The sequence below is a fragment of the Panthera tigris genome, chromosome B2 (assembly GCF_018350195.1).
Source record: "Panthera tigris isolate Pti1 chromosome B2, P.tigris_Pti1_mat1.1, whole genome shotgun sequence".
Lineage (NCBI taxonomy): Eukaryota > Metazoa > Chordata > Mammalia > Carnivora > Felidae > Panthera > Panthera tigris.
The window spans coordinates 57,520,794-57,545,395 of record NC_056664.1 but is presented as its reverse complement, the minus strand read 5'-3'; the positions used below and the strand labels follow the sequence as shown (position 1 = coordinate 57,545,395).

Sequence of the window (24,602 nt, the reverse complement as noted above, 5' to 3'; positions counted from 1 at the left end):
AAAAATAATAAAAAAGAACTCATGTAGTTTTACTATATGGTAAACACTGTGCTAAAGATTTCACAAATTTTAAATAATCGAACACTTATAACTTCTCTTTGAGATTACGTAATTGTGCAGCTCATATTTCAAAATTTAATTCAAAATGGACAAGAAACACTTGGTTTGCCATGCATTTTTCTGCCTAGATTCTGAATGCTCATCAAGTGTGTATCTTTTGAAATGCATCCACTTGAAAATCTGAGCCTTGTCTTCTCAGTTCTCATTTTTGTAAAGATTCTCTCATTTACCCTTTTCCCTGCAGAATGTTGATATCCTCAATTTTTGTGTTGTTTTTTTAATATTGGTGTTCCAGGTGTTCTTCTTCCCTTGCCTAAAGATTCTCCTTACTGGGGCACCTAAATGGCTCATTTGGTTACGCATCTGACTCTTGATCTGGGCTCAGATCATTATCTCACAATTTGTGAGATCAAGCCCTGCGACCTCTCTCTCCCTCTCTCTGAGCCCCTCCCCCACTCGTGTGCTCTCTCTCTCAAATAAATAAACTTTAAAAAAAAGAAAAAGAAGAAAAGAAGACTATCCTTACTAACAATTTGGATCCCTTAGTGGAATAATTGAATTATTACCCATTTCCCCCAAAATATTTCATCATAATATCATTCCTCCAATTTTGTACCTAATGACATACTTTAAAACTAGAGATGGGAATTGAAAATGCCTTTACCTGGGGAAATAGGTGCCTAAATGTAACACTTGGCTAATTTCAAATATAGAATAATGAGAAGGAAAAAAGCCATTAGGTGAGATGTCCTCAGTGCTGTGGTCAGGGCATCTAGTTAGGTGTCCCATGTTATCACTGACACCCACCATGCATTGCTGCAAGAAAAAAGGAAATTTGCAGTGACTGGCAAGCTAAGCCTGACCTCTGCCCTACAACCTTCAAAGAGAATAGAAAATGTAAAGAGCCACTGAAATCATGACCTCTTGACAGACTATACCTCATTTGTGGTGTGAATCTGGGGGGTTATAAATACAGAAACAATTTTTCAGGCAAAGAAAAATTGTGATGATTAAAAAATACATATACCACAATCAAATGCAAATGTCCATGTGTGACATGCTGACTTTATAGATGAAGTTTGTAAGGAGAAAAGGCAGGGCTTACAATTCACTTGTTCCTTGTTTTTAAGGAAGCTTAAGCAGTTTTTTGAAAGTACTACTCTCCCAAGAGGGGACTTTTTTTCCTGAGTAAAAGGAAAGGAAATAAGTTCTGCTGTTCTTCTGTTTGCAAAAAAAGAGATTAATATTTGAGCCCCTTTCAACTCAGATTCATACTCCTGAATTAAATTTAGATGGAGACAAGGGTAGGTACCAACTAGCATGTGTCCTCTTGCCTTGTTGCAAGATGCTCATGGAGATGACTATTTTCTGTCTCTGGTGAATCCAAATGGAGAGATTGATGTAGATAAAAAACAGATGAATGGATGGATGGATGGATGGATAGATAGATAAGCATTCTTAAAAGTTCTGAAATATCAAACCACATTTTAAAATTTTCTTTCCCTTAGATTCCTTTTATACTTCAGCTCTGAAATCTAGCCCTTCATATTGTCACTGTTTGCTGCTAGGCAGGCATGGAAAATTCAAGGCCCGATTTTCAACTTCAAGGAGCTAATGTTCTCAATTATATTTAAAATATCTAATATACATTACATATATGTGTATAGTATTAAATACATACAGTATTTAACTGTTGCTACTAACTTCTTTTGCCCAAACATTAAAAAAAGGTACTCTGAGTAAAAAACAGAAATTTAAAAATATTTACATGTCAACAATCCTAAAATATTTACATTCACCATTTTAAAGTTTTCATGTAAAAGATTTTGCATTGTTAAAAAGTAAATATTAGGCAGAACTTTTATTATCAGTTGGAGGCTAGATTACTATAACCTGGCTCTTGGCATTTTTTAGTCCATTTCAAAAATATTTTCAAATATCTATGGACAAAGAATGCTCACATAGTCAGAGATGATTTCATTGGGCCACCAGTAGCTGCTGGGCTAAAAATAATGTTGTTCCTATGAATACCCTATGTACTCACAGAGGGAGGTTGCTGAGTGAGGGAACTCCTCTTCCACTGGATTGATTCCAATGAAACATTTTCTGCCAAAGATCATCTCAATTTCCTATATACAATGTTCTACATACTGCTAATCCCTGTGGGATTTAAGAGACTAAATTTAGTCTCAGCCGCTTTATTGTACATTTTTCAAGAGTTAACATTTGTCATTTGGCTTCTGGGATCTCCTATCTGGTCTAAACTGTTCACTTCTACCTTTTATTTTCTTGCTCATCTGCAAGCTAAATCAACAAAACAGCTTGGCACACTAAATCATATGTTCACACCATGGAGTTCTATCACATTTTTTAAAGTAAAAAGTCACTTGAAATAGTCTATATCAACAATAAAAAAAAAAAAGAAAAATAAACATTTTTTCCCTAAAAGGAATAGAAGGAATGTGAAGTACTCAAAGAGATAAACGGTGAATGTCAAAAGACCAAAGGACCAATACATTTTCATAGCTACATTAACTAACAAATGAAGCTGCACAGAATTATTCAGCTAAAATTCAAGCCGAGTTGAACAGTGCCAGGGTGCGGTCATTCACCTTACATGAATGTTTTGCCTTATAAGCGAACTTACATTCCACCTGAAGAGTTCCTTGCTCTCTGCCATTTTGATATTAGCTTTCATTGCATTTCTAACCAGAAAGCCTTTGCCTTTAATCATCTTAAGGTAATATTGGTGGGCAGAAAGCCAGTAATGGAAGAAGTTTAGCATATCTGTATGTGAACAAAAAGCAGATCAAAATCATTTAACCAATGACCAAAGCTATTAATTAATGGAGATATTTTGAAGCATAGTCCCCATTCAGTGTAGGAACTATAATGGCAGCATGGAAGGAAAATAGAGAAGGTGTGCTTCACAAAAGCAAGTCTTTTTTGGCTGTAAAGACCCTTGAAAGCACCTGGGATCACAATTTTAAGAAAATGTAGGAATATGACATATATTCAGGGAAGAAGGTTTCATAAATAAGACTAACTGAACTTGTGCCTCATTAGCATAACTGATGAAACCACTCCTCAGGACCAGGGGCTACAGGGCAAGGTCTTCATTAAAAAGTTCTTTGTGTATGCCTGGAGTATAAAGTAACAATAAACAATAGGTTTGCTTTGTATTTTCCCCCTTTATATTGTAAGGGACATAATACTGGTGGAATATTAAAGCAATGTATTTTTATTTCCCCTTTAAGTCTCTTAGTCATTCATCTCTGATGCTGAGGCTTCTTGCCCCATGAAAAAGAATAAACAGCTTTGGCCTCCAACTTCTTTGACTCTGTAGCAAAACAGTCTTGGAAGGAGAGAAAGGAGACTTTCAAACTCCTTCAGACTCTGTTAACATAGCAAGTGTCAGGCCTATCAGGGTAGATCTTAGATTTTTACTGTATGCTTAAGGTAGAGAGAATTCAAGACATAGCAGGAAGAGAAAGCCTATGGCTGTGTGGACATAATAAGGTATGGAGTAGATCGGTGAAGTGATTCCCAGGGTCTTCTGCTTCCCCACAGCCTCAGAGACAAGTCCATTACTTGAGTATGGGAGATGGTACTATAGAAGCAGTCAAAAAATGAGGAACTAGAGGTTAATGGGCATCTTTATGACAGAGTTTCTAGGCATCCAAGAAAACTCCAACTTTGAACTCAGTTTCAGATCCAGTATGGTATAGGTGGGATGTCACAGAGGTAATGGTTGGGAGATGGCTAATGAAGTAAACAGGAAGCAGCAGTCTTGGCTTGTCATGACCTGTGTGTGGCATACAAACAATCCAGATGTTCCCATGTTCCTCAGGAAGGCACTCAGTGAATATCCATTCTAGAGCTATGATAATTCCCAAATGCTACACATCTATACATAGAGTACTAAGCTATACAGCAGTGCATTTTTTATTGTACACAAAGGCTGCACTGGTTACACTCCTTCTAGCAGTGTCAGTTTTTTCCACAGCCTCACCAGCACTAGATGTTTGCAGTATTCTTAATTTGCTAAATTATTAAGTAGAAATGCTATTTTGTCACTATTTTTGAAGATTTCTATTTAGCATGTAGGTCATAGGCCTTTCTTAGGCTAATTTAAAAAAAAATGCTTATGTGACTCAGGGAACTCAGATGGCAGCACAGGATGCCCCTGAACTTCCTTCTTCCCATGCTATGAATATACAGCTACATGAAGCAATTCCTGCCGAAAGAAATGCAGAAACTAGCTGAGCGACTCCTACATGTCCACGAATGCACTGAAATGCATAAGAAAAGCCGAGACACAACCTATACATAAACCGCACCTCTGGCATAGCACCATAAAATCAGAAAGGAACCCTCAATTCCCAACTTCTCACTGAAAAGCTGAAGATTTAGAAATCACATCTAGTTCCCCAAGTTTTAAGGCTCCCATCATCAAATGGTCCCCCAAAACATCTAATTCTAAAAGCCGGGGAGACTTGTGTCTACAAGACACATCAGGACTATAGAAAACAAAGGACTTCTTAATGTTTATTTATTTTTGAGACAGAGAGAGACAGAGCATGAGTGGGGGAGGGGCAGAGAGAGAGGGAGACACACAGTCTGAAGCAGGCTCTAGGCTCCAGGCTCTGAGCTGTCAGCACAGAGCCCGACGCGGGGCTGGAACTCACGGACCATGAGATCATGACCTGAGCCGAAGTCGGACGCTCAACCGACTGAGCCACCCAGGCGCCCCGAAAACAAAGGACTTCTTAATGGCATATGAGCACTTGCCCCAACTGCTAACCCCCTAGGACTCAGTGCAGAGGAAGTGGGCAAAAATAACTGTCTTCCAGTCTTCCCTGAAAGGGGTTTGACTGTATACTATACTAGCTGCTACCTGAGGGCCCAGCTTCCATTTTGTACACATCTAGGGCTGGCTGTGATCCTTTACAGAGTCCAAAGGGTCTGAAGGCATATTTCTTTAGGATTTATTTACTTATTTTGAGAGAGGGACAGAGAGAGTGAGCAGGCAGGGAAGAGGCATAGAAAGAGGGAGAGAGAATCCCAAGGAAGCTCCACACTGTCAGCATGGAGCCCGACATGGGGCTCAAACTCACAAACATTGAGATCATGACCTGAGCCGACTGAGCTACCCACACGCCTCCTGAAGGGCATTTCTTTTTCTGGTGTACTCCAACAATAAAACCACATTGCCACTATCTCTTTGGAAGAAGTTTGTACACATGCTGATACCACATTTTACAGCTGCTGACTAAGGAACAGACACCCAAATCATATTGTTTTGGTAGTCAGTGGGTCCTGCATTCACAAGTCCCAGAGAACTATAGTGATTTTTTAAAAAGTACAAGAGCACTTCCCCATGACTGTACACTCAAGCTCAGCACAGAGGGAGAAGATTAAAACACCCATCCCTTAGTTTTTCCCTAGAAGGGGCTTAATTACCTAATTTTGCAGCTGCTGTCTGGCTTCTAATCAGCCTGCAGTTACTTGCCAACTGTGATCCTTCCCTTGGGACACTGATGAGCCTTGGCACAACCTCAACTACTAGGAGCCACTAAGAATAAAGAAGGTGGCTTGGACAATCACAAGAGTTTGAGAGACAACCAGAAACTCAGGCCAGGTTTATTGACAGGCTTCATCTCTTACACAAGACCACTCTTTGAAGACTGGCAGTGGTGACTGTCTTATCTAATGCGCAGAAACCAACACAGTCAAGAAAATGAAAAAATGGGGAACTGTTCCTAACAAAAGAGCAATATAAATCAGAAACTAATGTTAATGAAACAGAAATAAGTGATTGACCTAATAGAGGTCAAAGTAACAGTTATAAATGTGCTCACTGAGGTCAGGAGCGTAATGCAGGAACAAAGTGTAAATTTCCACAAAGATAATAGAAAAACATTTTTAAAAAGAACCAAACAGAAATCACAGAGCTAAAGAATACAATTACTAAACTGGAAAGTAGTAGAAAATAACTGAACTAGAAGTAGAAGAAAGAATCAGTCAACTCAATTGGAATTAATCCAATCAGAGGAGCAAAAAAAAAAAAAGTTATGAAAAAGAGTGAAGATAACTTAAGCAAACTACAAGCAGACCAATCAATATACACATTACAGGGGGTCCTAGAAGAAGAGAGAGAAAGGGGCTGAAAACATAGCAAAGAAGTAAAGGCTGAAAACTTCCCTAACCTGAGGAAAGAAATATATATCCAGATCCAGGAAGCACAAAGAGTACCAAAAAAGAAGAATCTAAGAGATCCACATAGAGACACATTGTAATTAAATTGTCAAAAGTTATAGACAAAGAGAATCTTAAAAGCAATAAGAAAAAAAAGCAACTTATTACATACAAAGGAACATCATAAGACTATAAGCAGGTTTTTCAGCAGAAATTTTACAGAACAGAAGGGAGTGGGATAATATATTCAAAGTGCTGAAAGAAAAAATAACTGCCAACCATGAATACTCTTCCTAGCAAAGCTGTCCTTCAGAATTGAAGGAGATATAGTTTTCCTGACAAACAAAAGTTGGAGTTCACCCCTAGACCAGCCTTATAAGAAATGTTACAGGGAGTCCCTTAAGCTAAATGAAAGGATGACAATTAATCATTTTAAAACATAATAATATAAAACTCACTGATAAATATATAAATCTAGAATACCTAATATAGTAATGGTGACAGATAACTTAGTTGTAACTCTAATATAAAGATTAAAGCACAAATTTATTACAAACTAAATAATTTGTTAATTGCACAGTATAAAAATATGTAAATTGTGACATCAAAAACATAAAATGTGATGAGAAATATAAAAACATAAGTTTTTATAAAGATTCAAAGTTAATTTTTTATCACTTTAAAATAAATTTTTGTAACTATTAGATGTTTTATGTAAGCCTCAAGGTAACCGTAAGACCAAAATCTTAGTAGATACAAAAAAGATAAAGAAATCAACATATACCTCTACAGAAAATCATTAAATCAAAAGGTAAGACAACAAGAATGGAAATAAAGAACAAAGGACCTATAAAATGGCCAGAAAACAGTTAACAAAATGGCAATAGTAAATCCATACCTATCAATAATTAATTTAAATGTAAAAAGACTAAATTCTTTAATCAAAAGCTAAAATAGCTAAAAATCAAGATAAAAAGGATACAAGATAAAAACATGATTAAAAAAACAACAAGGCCTAATTAATTATATTTTGCTATAAGAGACTTGCCTTAGCTTTGAAGATACACATACACTGAAAATGAAAGGATGAAAAAAGATATTTCATGCAAGTGGAAACCAAAAGAAAGCAGAGGTAACTATATATATAACAGACAAGATGACTTTAAGCCAAATACTATAATAAGAGACAAAGGAGGTCAATATATAATGATAAAATAGACAATTCATCAAGAGGATATAACAATTGTAAATATTTATGCACACCACATTAGACTACCTTAATATATTAAGCAAATATTAATAGGTCTATAGGGAGAAATACATAGCAATAATAGTACATGACTTCAATACCCTACATTCAAAAATGGATAGATCATACAGACAGAAAATCAATAAGGGAGGAATGAGCTTAAACTACATGTTAGATCAGACCTAAAAGACATACACAGAACATTTATCAACAGCAGCAGAATACATATTCTTCTGAAGTGCACATGGAACATTCACCAACATGCATAATATGTTAGGCCAAGACAAGTCTTAATATTTTAAGATTAGGGGCACCTGGATGGCTCAGCCAGTTGATCATCTGACTTCAGGTCATGATTTCACAGTTCATTAGTTCGAGCCCTACATTGGGCTTGCTGCTGTCAGCACAGAGTCTGCTTGAGATCTCCTGGCCCCCTCTATCTGTCCCTTCCCTGCTTGTGCTCTCTCAAAAAGTAGATTAAAAAACATTTTAAAATTAATTAATTAATATTAAAATCATATCAAGCATCTTTTCTGACCACATTGGTAGAAACAAGAAATCAATTATAAGAAGAAAATTGGAAAATTGACAAATATGTGGAGATTAAACAACATGTTACTGAACAATAAGTGGGTCAAAGAAAAAACAAATATAGAAATCAAAACATACCTTGAGACAAATGAAAATGGAAACACAATGTTACAAAACTTATGGGATGCAGCAAAAGCATTTCTAAGAAGAAAGTTTATAGAGATAAATGCCACAATAAAAAAAGATTTCAAAACAAATATTACACGTCAAAGTATTAGAACAAAATTATTTTAGTGCAAAGTGAGTGGAAGAAAAGAAATAGTAAAGATCAGATTAGAAATAAATGAAATAGAGATTTAAAAGAGGGGTGCTGGGGCACCTGGGTGGCTCAGTCGGTAAAGCGTCCAACTTCCCCTCAGGTCATGATCTCGCAGTTTGTGTTTTCAAGCCCCATGTCAGGCTCCGTGCTGACAGCTCAGAGCCTGGAGCCTGTTTCGGATTCTGTGTCTCCCCTCTCTCTGCCCTTCCCATGTTCATGCTCTGTCTGTCTCTGTCTCTCAATAATAAATAAATGTGAAGAAAAAAATTTTTTTAAAGGTGGGGTGCCTGGATGGCTCAGTACCTGACTCCTGTTTTCAGCTCAGGCCATGATCTCATGGTTCGTGAGTTCAAGCCCCACATTGAGCTCTGTGCTGAAAGCGCAGAAACCTGCTTGGGTTTCTCTCTCTGTGGCACTCCCACACTTGCATGCATTCTTGCATTCTCTCTGTCTCTGTCTCTCTCTCTCAAAAATGAATAAACTTTATTTTAAAATAAATAAAAGAGAAAAAATCAATGAATAACACTAAGAGCTGGTTTTCTTAAAAGATAAACAAATTGACAAACTTTTATCTACTTTAACTACACTAATTTAAAAAAGAGAGGAGTCCAACCAAATCAGAAATGAGAGAGAATTTGTAATTGGCACCACAGAAATACAAAGGATCATAAGAAACTACAATGAACAATTATATACCAACAAATTAGATAACCTAGAGGAATGGATAAATTCCAAGAAACATGCAACCTACCAAGACTGAATCATGAAGAAATAGAATATCTGAAAAGATCAATTATTAGTAAGGAGATTGAATCAGTAATCATAAACTTGCAATAAGAAATGTCCTGGACCATATAGCTTCACTGGTGTATTCTGCTAAACATTTAAAGAAGAATTAATACCAATGCTTCTCAAACTCTTCCAAAAATTAGAAGAGGAAGGAACACTTCTAAACTCATTTTATGAGGCCAGCATTACTCTGAGACCAAAACTAAACTAGGACACTATAAGAAATTAAAATTACAGGCCAATATTGCTGATTAACATAGATGCAAAAATTCTCAATAAAATACTGGCAAACTGAATTAAACAACACATTAAAAAGATCATACACCATGATCATGTGAGATTTATTCCAGGGATACAAGGATGGTTCAGCATCTGCAAATGAATTGATGTTAACAGAATGAAGGTTAACAATCATGATCATCTCAATAGATACAGAAAAAGAATTTGAAAAAATTCAACTTTCATGATAAAAACTATTAATAAACCGGGTATGGAAGGAACATACTTTAACATAATAAAAACACACAGCCAACTTCATACACAATGGCAAAAGGAAGCACTCACTGGCTTGAACTGTTGAAACCACTTGATATTTTGCATTTTGGCCTGTTTCTTTTTCAATGTCTTCTCTATCTTCTCCTCTTGTTTACTCCATTTTGCTCTTTCCCGTGGAGTACATCTACCTAATCAAGAGGTTGCCTTTTAGTTGAATGACCCTGAAGAGTTATGGTTATACATTTCCAAGATGAACTCTGCAGAGTGGGTACTTTGACAGTATTTAGGGTTTCTGGTGGCAAACTGGTGCAAGAACTGGCCTTTCCCCTGGTTTCTGGAAAAGAAACCCATTCCCCCCACCTCTTGACCGACTCATATTTATAAGTACTGAGAAGGCCTCTTTTTTTTTTTTGTAAGTTTTTATTTATTTATTTTTCAATATATGAAATTTATTGTCAAATTGGTTTCCATACAACACCCAGTGCTCATCCCAAAAGGTGCCCTCCTCAATACCCATCACCCACCCTCCCCGCCCTCCCACCCCCCATCAACCCTCAGTTTGTTCTCAGTTTTTAAGAGTCTCTTATGCTTTGGCTCTCTCCCACTCTAACCTCTTTTTTTTTCCTTCCCCTCCCCCATGGGTTTCTGTTAAGCTTCTCAGGATCCACATAAGAGTGAAACCATATGGTATCTGTCTTTCTCTGTATGGCTTATTTCACTTAGCATTACACTCTCCAGTTCCATCCATGTTGCTACAAAGGGCCATATTTCGTTCTTTCTCATTGCCATGTAGTACTCCATTGTGTATAAAAACCACAATTTCTTTATCCATTCATCAGTTGATGGACATTTAGGCTCTTTCCATGATTTGGCTATTGTTGAGAGTGCTGCTATAAATATTGGGGTACAAGTGCCCCTATGCATCAGTACTCCTGTATCCCTTGGGTAAATTCCTAGCAGTGCTATTGCTGGGTCATAGGGTAGGTCTATTTTTAATTTTCTGAGGAACCTCCACACTGCTTTCCAGAGTGCTGAGAAGGCCTCTTGATCTAAACAGATGTTAGAGCTCTACTGAACAAAGTTATTTAGAGATTTTGTTTCTTAGTGATGAAAATTGAGAATGCAGCATTGGGGAACCCGAGGTGAAGAGGGCTAAGAAGAGGGTCTCTGTGCCTGATGTCTGTGCCTCATCCAAAACTTGTCCAGACCAGTGCTGCTGTGTGCAGGAGTCAGACAAAGATGGGGAAGGGAAGAAAAACTGTATAGGCACATGAAAAAATGAAACTGGACCTCTATCTTACACCATACGTAAACATCAACTAAAAATGGATTAAGACTTGAATATAAGACCTGAAACGTTAAAACTTATAGAGTAAAACATAGTAAGCATCTTGACATTGGTATTGATAATAATTTCTTAGATTTGACACCAAAAGCAAAGGCAACAAAGCAAAAATAAACAAGTGAAACTGGATCAAACTAAAAAGCTTCTGCCATCAAAGGAAATCAGCAACAAAAGGAAAAGGCAACATGTGAAATAGGAAATATTTGAAAACCACATTTTTAATAAATGAGGTTTATTTATCCAAAATATCCAAGATATATCCAAAATATACAAGAATCTCATACATAACTCAATTGCAAAGAAAAAAACCCAAATAATCCAGTTTTTTAAATGGGCAAAGCAGCTGAATAGACATTTTTCCAAAGAAGACATAAAAGTGGCCAACAGGTACCTGAAAAGGTACTGAACATCATTACTCATCAGGGAAATACACATCAAAACCACAAGGAGATATCATCCCACACTTATCAGGATGGCTATTATCGAAAAGACCAGAGGTAACAAATTGCTGGTGAGGATGTAGAGAAAAGGAAACACTTGTGCACTGTTGGTGAAAATGTAAATTGGTATAGCCGCTGTAGAAAACAGTATGGAGCTTCGTCAAGAAACTAAAAATAGAACTACCATATGATTTACTTCTAGATGTATATTCAAAGTTAACAAAATCAGTATCTCAAAGAGATATCCATATTTGCATGTTCATTTCACCATTATTCACATTAGTCAAAGTATGAAATCAACCTTTGTCTGTTGATGGATAAAGAAAATCTACACATACATGCACCAGCAAACACACAATGGAATATTATTCAGCATTAAAAAAGGAAGGAAATCCTGCAATTTATGACAACATGGGTGAACCCAGAGGCCCTATGCTAATTATAAACCAGACAAACAGAGAAAAACAAATACTGCATGGTATCACTTATATGTGGAATTGTTGAGGGAATAAAATCAAATTTATAGAAACAGAGAGTAGAATGGTGGTTGTCAGGAGATGAGAGCAGGGTGGGAAATAGGGAGATACTGGTTAAAGAGTACAGACTTGTTGTTATGGAATGAATAAGGTCTGAGGACTAATGTATGATATAGTGACTACAATTGATAATATTGTATTGCATAATTTGTTTGCTAAGAAAGTAGAACTTAAGTGTTCTCACCAAAAATGGGGGAAAAATGTATGTATGTGAGGTGATGGAGGTGTTAATTAATTCAATGGTGGGAGTCCCTTTACCATGTGTACATATATCAAATGATCCCACTGTACACTTTTAATATATTACAATTTGCCAAGTATATTAGAAAAACTGGAAAAATCTTTAAAGAGAAAACCGATTCCTAAATACTTACTGTATCCCCAGCACTATTTCAAATCTTTTACTTGTATTTAGTCATCTTAACAATCCTATAAGAAAAGTGCTACTATCATCGCCAATTTTAAAAAGAGGAAATTGAGCACAGAGATGTTAATTTGTTCAAGGTCACCCAGCTAACTAGGAGACAAGCCCAGGCAGTCTGGCTCCAGATCTGGCACTCTGTTATTATGAAAACTAATTTAAAAGAAAACTAAACAGCATGGAGAAAGTCAAGTGGAGGTACTTAAAGATAATTGATATAGAGTCTTTTAAGGTTCCTGGATCCAGTTCCAACGTGTTTGAGTGTGGAGGGTTCTCCATGCATAACACCAAGCAGTTCTCAGTTACTGGCAGGGTATCCAAAAATTCAACTCAATTCTCACACTGTCTACCCAGAAATAGTATCATATTCCACAGGGTAAATGTTCAGCCCTACCATACCATATCACTTTCTCCAACCCCCTAGTTCAGATGCCAGTCACAAGCTCCAGGCAGTTATCTGTGCGTCAGACTGACTGGCTATAGATAGGAGATTCCAACAACCTCTTCCTTCAGTTCAGTTTGCTAGAGTGGCTCACAGAACTCAAGGAAAAACACTTACACTTACAACTTTATTAAAGGATACAATAAAGGATTTGAATCAAACCAGATGAAGAAATACATAGGTCAAGGTCCTGAACAAAGGAGCTTCTACCCTTGTGGCTCTTGGGACCCAGCTCAGTGGCACATGAAAGTGTTTTGGTTCCCCAAACACGGAAGCTCTCACAAAAAGGGTCAAAAGCTTTCTTCTCTTGTGTTTTTATGAAGGCTTAATTACATAGTCATGATTGACTAAGTCATTGGCAATAACTGGCTGATTCAGCCTTCAGGCCCTCTCCCTTCCCTGGAGTTGGGAGAGTAGAACTAAAAGTTCCATCCCTCTAATTACATGGTTAGTCCTCCTGGCAACCAGCCCCTACCCTTGGGTGGGGTCCAAAAGTCACCTCCATTAATAATAAGACACCTGTTTCACCTTTATAACTCTGAAGATTTTTCAGGAACTGTGGATGAAGACCAAAGATATACTTCGTATAAATCATTCTATCACATGGAGCTGCACAAGTCAGCCAGAGGAAGGTGTTAATTGACTGGAGGCAATTCATCTGAGAAAAGCTTGAAAGCAAACATCAGGAAGAGTAAAGTGGTAGGTGTCCAATGACCAAAAACATGTAGAAAGAACAAATCTGACAAAGAAGTTCAGGGAGAAATAGAGAGAACCCACTAAATTACTCAAGTGGTAGACTAGTTTTGATTCAGTCCCAAGGAGCATATCTGGAGAGGTGAAGAGGGAACTGCATGGCAGGCTACTCTGTGTGGACAAAATGGACAAGGAGCTTCCTTCCTGGATCACTGTCTGGGCTGTTCATAGGAGGTTTGTGGTTCTCAGTCTTCTGAACATTGCAGAAATTGTCCTGACTCTAGCATAAAAATTAATCCCAAGGTTAAATGCTTTTGAAATAAAGGAAGACACCTTTAGTCCCCATTTTGAAGTCACCAACTATATTTTTTCCTGAGGTGGTATACCAAAGAGTTAAATCTTACTACTAAAAGAAAAGAAGTCTTTTCATGAACATTTAGATAAAGGTCCACAGGAAACTTTTGCAGTCATGGAACTATTATTATTTCCTGGTTCTGACCAGGTCTCCAAATTAAACCTACAAATGACCCCAAGTCCAATCCATCAATAACCAAGAAAATGACCTGCTGCTTTATAATTCTTTTTTTAATGAAATTTATTGTCAAATTGGTTTCCATACAACACCCAGTGCTCATCCCAACAGGTGCCCTCCTCAATGCCCATCACCCACTCCTCCCCCACCCCCCATCAACCCTCAGTTCTCAGTATTTAAGAGTCTCTTATGGTTTGCCTCCTTCCCTCTCTGTAACTTTTTTTCCCCCTTCCCCCCACCCCCGGTCTTCTGTTGAGTTTCTCAGTATCCACATATGAGTGAAAACATATGGTATCTGTCCTTCTCTGCCTGACTTATTTCACTTAGCATAACACTCTCCTTACTTTTATAATTACAAGGAAATTTCTGCTCTTACTCATCATTAATATGTTAAATTATATGTTGATGAACTTTCTAAAAGACAGGTTTTTCTAACAGCTTTTTACCTTTTCTCACTTATGCCGGCATTGTAGACACTAAAAGACAGCCATGCAGAGGAGAGTTGGTGAGTTTCAACTATGAAAAGAAAAGAGGTAAACATGAAGAGAGTGAAAGAAAACTAAAATGCTTTGAACATTAAAAAAAAAGAAATGATTATGTTTATTTTGGATTCCAGCTGAGATACAGACCCATATTTTTTTTCTTTCTGCTTTAGATATCAAATTATAGCTAAAACTATTAAGATCTCCAATTAACGTGTGGACAGCACAAATTCAAAGTAAGGAAAATTAAAGAGAGGCAGAAACATTTCTTTATTCCTCTTCAGTATTTTCTCTCACAGTTTCTCCAGTTTCCATCCCACGGAGGGAAATTGATGTGTACTGAAGATTGTTATTGCCTTCTGAACATGTAAGAGCTGTGACACAAAAGGAACTTTGGGGCTTTATGATTTATTGCTTTATCATTTTTAGTGCCATCTCTGTTCATCCTCAAATCCAGGGCAGGCTACAGGACATATTAAAAGGGCAGCATTCTCTGTATTTCCTTTTTAAAGGGCAAAGCACTTACCATTTTGTACATACAAAGCACTTATCTTTTAGCTCACTATTTGATGAGCCACATTGAAGCCTCCTTTTCAGACCTCTTTAATAGAGGAGAATACATTTTCCCCATTCTCAACCAGCTTTTGAATTTTTATGCAGCATGACTCTTATTTTCCTGAAAATTGTAGCTATTTTAGCCAACATTATCATTTTAAGGGAATAGGCTTTTTCATTCATACACCATATACACACACACACACACACACACCCCACACACACATTTCAAACTGTGCAGGTCTATATAATCCTCTGTCAGCATCATTGGAGCCCATCACCCCCTATCTTAAGAAGCAAAAGTAAGTTCAGGCACCACCCAACTCTAAGGGACCAGAAAGTTTAAAGTCACTGGTCATTTAGAATTACCAGTATAGTACCCATGTACTTAGTAAATGACCATGGTTGAACGGCAAAAGTCGACAAATACCTGCTCTTAGATCTATTTTCTAAATATTCTTTATTTTCATTTCTGTGGACCAAAATTTGATTCCAGATTTTGATACGAATACTTCTATTTAAACTAAGTTATGTTTTTTTCCTTTTATTTTCTCCTTACCATAGTTCTCTTAACTATTCTTTGTCATAGACCATCATGAAGCTCAAAATCCAGCTTTACATGAAGTATAAGGCAGGGATTGACAAGTAAAGGGCCAGATAGTAAATATTTAGACTTTCGGTCCATACAGTCTATGTTGCTGCTACTCAGTTCTACTGTTGTGGCTCCAAGAGCCACCATCAAAAGTATGCAAATAAGTGGATATAGCTGTGTTCCAATAATTTTATGCATGACATAGTTGGCTTTCAGTCCTTATTTTGTAATTCCCTCTTCTACAGGTGCAAACTAATATCTTTTATCTTAGTTATGCACTACATTAAAATTTCCAAAAGAAATTTAAAATGTCAGAGAATAAAATTGAACTTAACAGTCAAAAATAGACATATGTGCCAAATCCTATAAATTTTAAAATTCCACCTAAATGCTTACTTAAGACAATTTTAAAGCCCATTAATTTTCAAAAAATTGATTATTTTCAGAAGTAATGAGTTAACAAATATACACTCAAAATTAAATGAAAACACACTCCAATTACAACTTCATAATCCACATTACATCTAAGTAATTTTCGTTCCTTCACTTCCCCCACACCATAATGTTACAAGTAATTCTGAGGCATCTTCCATGCATCACCATCTTAAAACAAGCACAGAGGATAGAAACAAAGTTTTAATGCAAATACCCACATTTTTTACTAGATTTAAATATAGCATATGCAAACTCTCAATTTGTATACTATAGTAATTTCAAAGATAAAGCGGCTATTTAAAAAGGATACCTTCCCCCAAAAAACTTTAGTTTACCAAAAATATGTTTTCCATTTCTAATTTGGAACCTGATAAGAAATTGCCAACTAAGAAAAATTAACTTTGCAAGTTCTGTCACACCATATGTCTACATTATCTCTTTGTTTTATTTTCAGTAATAATGTTTATTATCCAAAAATCTCAAAATAGAAAACATTTACAACCTAACTGTAAACTGTATGAAAAATTTTTTAATAAAAGCAGTTATTTTCTAGCCCTTCTTCTCCATTTAGAAGTCATAGATATCAAGATAAAAATCTTAAATAACAAGAAAAAAAAGGAAGAAAAATCCTTTCCAAAATGTTTTCCCTGGAGAATTTGTGGATCACCACAATACTGGGGCTCTTTCCATTTAAGGATTTTTTTCTACCATCCCTTTCAGTCCCAGTGCTATGAAGTTACCTTTCTAAGAACAAATCTAAGTCTGAAATGTGGATGTAAGGAACTCAGAAATAGCCCCTATTTTATTAGCATTAACACTTAACCCTGCACATCAGAATCTTTAATACAGTAGATAATCCCAAAATAAGAAAATTTATAGCTCCTTAATTTTTTAATCTTATAGCTCGAACTCCTACCCAGTAGGCAGCAGCTACACACCTGCTTCACAAATCAATTTCAGAAAAATATTATTTCCATTTAAATAAACTTTAAGGCCCTGATCCATACCTTTATCTCAGTTGGTTCCTAGTATACTTGCACAAATTCCAGAATGTCAAACCCAAAATGTTTTGTCAGGGAATCTATTTAAAAGTAGAATTAGTCAGAGAAAGACAAATACCATATGGTTTCACTCATACGTGGAATTTAAGGAAAAAAAAACAAATGAGCAAAGTGTGTGTGTGTGGGGTGGGGGGGGAGTTGGGGAAGGGAAAGGGAGGCAAACCAAGAAAGAGACTCTTAACCATAGAGCATAAACTGATGGTTACCAGAGAGAAGGGGGGTTGAGGGATGGGTTGGGTGATGGGGACTAAGGAGGGCACTTGCTGTTAATGAGCACCAGGTGGTAACAGTGTTAACTAAACGAAATTTAAATAAAAACTTTTAAAAAAGAATACAGAGGGTAAAAAAGTATAATTACGCATAAACAACAGTTTTAACTTGAAAAGAACTTCCCCTGTCATTTCTCTTTCTAAAATGTTTACTGAAGTCCATTTTTCCCAAATTTATTCTCACTCTACCATTTCTAATAGTTTTCACTTGTTTCACAATGCTTTTGTCTTATTTAAAAGTTATCTCTTGGGCACCTGGGTGGCTTAGTGAGTTAAATGTCTGACTTCAGCTCAGGTCAGGATCTCACAGCTTGTGGATTCAAGCCCCACATCAGGCTCTGTGCTGACAGCTCAGAGCCTGGAACCTGCTTTGGATTCTGTGTGTCCCTCTCTCTCCCTACCCCCTTCTCTCTCTCTCTCTCTCAAAAATAAACAAACATTTAAAAAAATTAAATAAAAAAATTAAAAGTTATCTCTTATTTCCTGATAAAGAAGATTCCATATGCAAAAGGGTCAGACTAATTCCCTAGTGTCTGTAAATCCTATTCATTGTTCCTGTCTTAAGAACTGGTAACCCTAAACCCTCAAAAAGAATTGGATTCTAAAAGTAAAGAAACTCTAAACTTCAAACTGGAAAGTTGTCTCCTTCATACAAGTAACCATTTCGGGCCTCCATAATTTGTCATCTGGAACCCACGAATTAGATGGGTTCACAAGTGGGCAAGACACAGTGACAGGAAATCTACATCTCATTCATCATGGCCTCCACATGTCACCATTATTTTTCTAACTTGGCAACAAGAAAAACAGGAAAGCCTTCTCTATTATTAGTCAAGAATATCCGAAATTTGGAGTCAGAAGTAGTCTTCTGACCAATAAGACAAGAAACTTAACCTTTCTGAACTTCAACTTCTTCATCTATGAAATGGGGGTAATAATTCCTGTTTTGTAAATATAGATATTAAGATCATGTATTCAAATTTCCTATTTTAGTTCTAAGAACAGAGTAGACAGTCAATAAAAAATGTTGTTACAGCTATTAAATTGAGACATATAAAATTGCATTTTTATGTGCTAAAAATGTTATACTCACAATTTCATGTAGTTCAACCTAATATATTTTTACTTCCCAGTGACTTGATGAAGAGCTGTGGTGTTATTTTAGGTATCTTTATATTGAAATAATGACTAAAGGATTGTAAAAGTTAGTGTCTCTTACAGATATTCTTTTTTTTCTTTTTTTTTTTTTTTTTAATTTTTTTTTTTTTAATGTTTATTTATTTTTAAGACAGAGAGAGACAGAGCATGAACAAGGGAGGGGCAGAGAGAGAGGGAGACACAGAATCTGAAATGGGCTCCAGGCTCTGAGCTGTCAGCACAGAGCCCCACGCGGGGCTCGAACTCACAGACCGTGAGATCATGACCTGAGCCGAAGTCAGACGCTTAACCGTCTGAGCCACCCAGGCGCCCCTCTTACAGATATTCTAACCCCAATCTGGTGCTATTGATATTGTCCTTAAAAGAGGGCATGAAGGAGATAGCAGAGAAGAGAGATTTCATTATGATTCAGGTGTTTGTTGTACAGTTGGGTCCAAGTGACTTTTTCAAATAAAATTATATATGAGTTTTGGAGTTTAGTCCCAAAAAAGTAAATTAAGGCAGTTGCCAGTTTATTCTAATGCAGATTATGAGTAAATGAACTATAAAGCCAATTGAAAACTGCAAAATGGGGGCACCAGGCTGACTCAGTCGGAAGAGAGTGTGACACTTAATCTTAAGGTTGTGAGTTTGAGCCCCACATTGAGTGTACAGATTATGGGAAAATAAACTTTAGCCCTTTTCTTTCGGCATGCCACTGAAGATCCTGGTGTCACCATGGGCCGCCACTCCACTTGGTGTTACCAGTATTGTAAGAACAAGCCATATCCAAAGGCTCACTTCTTACAAAGGTGTCCTTGATGCCAAGATCTACATCTTTGACCTGGCGTGGAAAAAGGCAAAAGTGGATGAGTTCCTACTATGTGGTCACGTGGTGTCAGATAAATATGAGCAGCTCTCCTCTGAAGCCCTGGAGCCTACCCATATTTGTGCCAACAAGTGTATACATGGTGAAAAGTTGTGGTAAAGAAGGTTTTCACAACCGACTGTCTCTCCACCTTTCCATGTCATCCATATCAACAAGATGTTGTTCTGTGCTGGGGCTGACAGTCTCCAAACATGTATGCAGGGTGCCTTTGGAAAGCCCCAGGGTGTGCTCGCTTCGGCAGCACATATACTAAAATTGGAAAGCCCCAGGGCACAGCAGCCAGCATCCACACTGGCCAATTCAGCATGTCCATCCATACCGAGCTGCAGAACAAGGAGCGTGTGATTGAGGCCTTATGAAGGGCCAAGTTCAAGTTCCCTGGCTACTAGAAGATCCGCATTTCCAAGAAGTGGGGATTTACTAGGTTGAATGTGGACAAATTTGAAGACATGGTAGCTGAAAGGTGGCTCATTGCAGATGACTGTGGAGTCAAATACATCCCTAATAGTGGCCCCTTGATAAATGGCAGGCTCCGCACTCATGAGAACTGGCACTGCCCCCTCCTTCTTCATGCCCACTAATAAACCCTACTTCCTGTCTAAAAATAAAAATGAAAATTAATTGGGATGCCTGGGTGGCTCAGTTGGTTAAGTGTCTGACTTTGGTTTGGGTCATGATCTCGAGGTTCATGAGTTCATGCCCCACATCGGGCTCTGCACTGACAGTGAAGAACCTGATTCAGATCCTCTGTTTCCCTCTCTCTCTCTGCCCCTTCCCTGCTCGTGCTCCCTCTCTCTCAAAAAATAAATAAACATTAAAAAAAATTTTTAGTTAAAAAATTTAAAAATGAAAAATAAACTTAAACTTTAAAAATTTGTCAAATGAATTATATGATTGTAAACAATATAACTCATTGCTTTTTGGGGTAAAAAAATGCATAACATAAAATTTGCCACCTTAACCCCTTCTAAGTGTACACTATTACTATATTGTGTTAACTATATGCCCATAATTCATTGTTTTTGTAAAAATTTTTCCAGTAAGTGTTATATCTTATATTCCTAGAGTTCCACAAAAATATCAGTAAATTAGATCAAATTTAATACTTTCGATTACAATTCCAAAACTCAAGCTGTATGTGTATAAAGAAAAGAGGAAAGAAATTTTCATTTTCAGTAATATTAGAAAATGGCAATAATCATACCCTGTACATAATAAATAATGGGCATTTATTTTTTTAAGTTTATTTTGAGAGAGAAAGAGAGAGTGGGGGAGGAGCAGAGAGAGAGGGAAAGAGAGAGAGAATCTTAAGCAGGATCCATGCTGTCTGCCCAGTGAGGGGCTCAATCTCACACACTGTGAGATCCTGACCTGACCTGAAATCAAGAGTTGGACACTCAATTGACTAAGCCACCCAGGCACCCCTAACGGGCATTTAAAACTTAAAGCAAACCAAAGGAAGACAAGTAAAGTTGACATACACTTCCCCAGATATAAGACATGGTGTAGATTTCTCCATGTGCAAGAGGATCCTACATTGCTTAATCAATGCTATATTTCAGATTAGGAGAACCAGTAGTTCATTAAATCCAACAAGCCTTTTTCCTATTGATTTGAAGAGATTTTACTCTTTGTGAATGTTTTGTAATTTTTTTCACAACCAAAGTCACAACCAACTGTGACTCTGCCAGAAATATCTTAGTAGATTTTATGGTTACTATTCAGGTAACAGGGATCAATTTGCTGTTTTTCAAAACTGCATTAGTCTAGTAATGATAGCAGCAGAAACTTTACTGTTCCCCAAGCACTTGACTCAGGTTAGATTACTATCCAAAAGAGTTCATCTTTCTTTTTTAGTAATTATCACAATAATACTTAAGTAAAGTACAGATAAATGAATGAATGATCTATTAAAAATTTTGATTGTATAGATTAAAGTACCCAGCTGATTTGATCCCTTCATTTGTCCATCAGGTATTTTGAAATCAGGTAAGATAAAGTAAATAAATCAAACCACTAAAAATGTTCTACTTCATGAAAATAGCTCCATGAATAAGGAGTAGTCTCATATAGTTTAATAAAAATGGGGGGGGATTGCCTCTGATTAATCTTACATGAGGAAATTTTAAACTATCACTCATCAGAAAAAGTCAATTTTATCTAAAATGAATTTTGGTTCATTTAGGATGTTTATTCAATTTTATTCAGATACACTGAAACTTTACTCAGTGTCTAAATTATAATTTAAGCATCTATATGATGAATGTTCCCACACAGTTTTAGAAAATGAAATGCCACATTTCAACTCATCTGAACTAATGAAATACCACTCAATAAATTAAATCCTGATGTGTTTTGTATCAGGCATACAATTCACATTGACTACATGTACCCTATTAATGATTTTAGGACAAGGTAAAAAAAATCAGAAATAATGACAGATGGGAATTTCTAGCAAATCCACAGCAACCTACAGTCTTATCTGGATGTGTGTGTTTGTTCATTGTTTCATAGTTTACTAATGATTCATGTTCACCAAATATGATCTTGTTAAGATGCTGCCAAAGGGAGCACGTTATTCAAAACCTCATTCCTTCATTAAGAAATCTATTTCTCATAATCTGAGCCTATCTTCTTTCTTCCATGGATGTTTTACATTTTAACATTTTTTAAAGTGACTAAAGCAATCCATCTTGTTTGGAAATAGCAATTCCACAAAAGAATGAATTGTACATTTTGTGATACAAACTCAAGTACATTACATTTGTCTGGTTTTCTATTAATATTCATGAAATTTTTTGCACTATTTGTTTTCTAGACTGTGTTTAATTTAGTTCCCACTTTTCTAGTAAATGTGGTTGAATAAAAGCTCAAATTGCTATTTTGTGAAGTGTACTGAAGTGTTAATGTGTAATATAGTTAAAAATGACTAATGAAAAAGTTAATAGGACCTTTTTCCACAGTCTGTTTCCCAATATGTTCTATAGAATGCTTGCATTATCACTGGTCTTTTTACATTGGGACATACTATATAAATATTTGCCATTGTCATCATTGTAAAATCTAATAAGCTAGAATATAATATAGGAGGGTAGTATAAAACCAAATTTAAAAATTCCAATCATTTAGTTGCCTACTATATGATCTAGCTGTTCCATAACCATCTCAGGCTCCACGTTTCCAAAACATAATGCTTTGTCTTACCTAACATCACAAATATCCTCTTATTCCTGTATTATGCACCCTAGTTATTGAGAAAAGTTGAAAGCATGTGCTCTGACATTAGATGATCCTAGGTTCAAATCCTGGCTTTGCAGCTTTTCTTTGTATGGTCTTGGGCAAGTTGCTTAACCCAAGTGTCTTCATCTGCAGAATGTAGATAATAATTTTTACATCATAGACTAAAAGAGATGATATAGATAAAGTGTTTCCTCAGCATCCTAAATCAGTAATCTTAGAGTTTTTACTTAGTCTCCTTCTTTACTACCTCCTTTACAGCCAATCCAGGCTCATGTTTCCTTATTCCTTGACTATCTGCCCCCTTCCTCTTTATTCCCACTGTACCATCCTTAGTGAACACCCTCCTTGCTCCCCTGAATGATTTCTGTGTTCTTCTCAATGGTTTCCCTCTCTCAACTCTAAGCCCCTCCAATCCTTCTTCCACAAGACTTCCAAAATAATGTCACTAAACATCTGGAATAATGTCACTACAACACAAATCTGATTATTTTACTTTCCCAAATTAAGCTTTCAGTAGCCTAAACCCAAACTCTTTCATATGATTTTTAAAGCTCTCCCTATCTGAGATGTATCTACTGCTCTTATGTCAACATTATCTCTCACTACTCCTCATTCTCCACCCCAGATCTAGCACACTTAACCGATGTATTATCTTTGCATGTCTAGAATAAAAGAAAAGCAACAAACATACCTCCCTGTATAGTTCGAAGTTGTCAGTTTTCATTACTGTGTTATACGACAGAATTAGCTATGTAAAATCCCTTAAAAGATTACTTATTTTGTTGTTACAGAAATAACAAGTAGAAATCAGAATTCTCATTCAAAATCTTCTCAGACATGCAACACTGTTTTTCTTTTATTGCTAATACAAACTAATGCCTTCAATAACATCAGAGGTAGAGCTTTCCAAATCAAAACTTTAGAGGTGAGCCTAGAATCCAATTTTAATAGGATATGCTACAGTGAATTTCTTAGAATTTATAATCAGGTTTCCTAATAATCACTTTTTTTATATAATGTTAAATGTATTAGAATTTAAAGAGATGAATATTTAACATTTTAAAAAGCAATACAGTGAAAAGTTTTTTAAAGAAAAAATGCAATGCCATGAAAATGCAATTAGTACACAGTAAGAAAAAAAATTAGAAGTGTCAATTTGAGCATTATCCTCTTACTGGAATTAGTAATGTGTAAAATTTCCCTTGCACATTTTTGGTGATCCAGTATGTCTCACGTGATTCTTTTTTTTTTTTTTTTGTCACATGATTCTTTACCCCAAATTCATAGAAGATATATCACAATTTTATGGACAGGCAAAAATAAACAGATTCTAGGCTCAAAATTACCATCTTCAGAGTACTAGCAATTCCTGGCTCTGGTTTTCTCATTCAGTGGCCTGAACATATTTGATATGTCACAGTTCCAAATCTAGTACTGCCTAGTTAGTTCCCTTCTCCTCTCTGTGAATCACACATGTTTAAGGCTGTAACTGCACTTGACTCTCATAATTTGAGGTTATCAAATTCATCTTTTTTTATTTTCTCCATGGTAGTATAGCTTGCAGGATCTCAGAGCTTGTTAAGTCTAACACTGTTATGCAGATCTGTCACTGATTGAATAAATATAAATTAACCACAATCCTGGATAAAGGATGATTAAATATACTTAATCTCTTTACTGTCCCTATAATTGAAAGAAAATGGCCATTAGTCAAGAGCTTCTTAAACTAGGCACCTTGACCCTTTGGCCCAGATAAGTGCTGTGAGAGCTTGTTCTGTGTGTTGTAAGATGTTTAGCAACATCTCCAGCCTCAACATACTAGATGTGCGTAACACAGTATGTCTGTCCCCCACCCCAGGTGACAACCAAAAATGTCTCCAGACATTGACAAA

At 36.4% G+C, this 24,602-nt stretch overlaps 1 protein-coding gene and 1 pseudogene across 1 annotated transcript in view; both read left to right on the top strand.

Moving 5' to 3' along the window:
- EYS (eyes shut homolog) overlaps positions 1 to 24,602 on the top strand; it is a 1,764,056-nt gene that overhangs the window by 1,486,872 nt on the left and 252,582 nt on the right.
- LOC102956543 lies at positions 19,320 to 20,014 on the top strand (annotated as a pseudogene).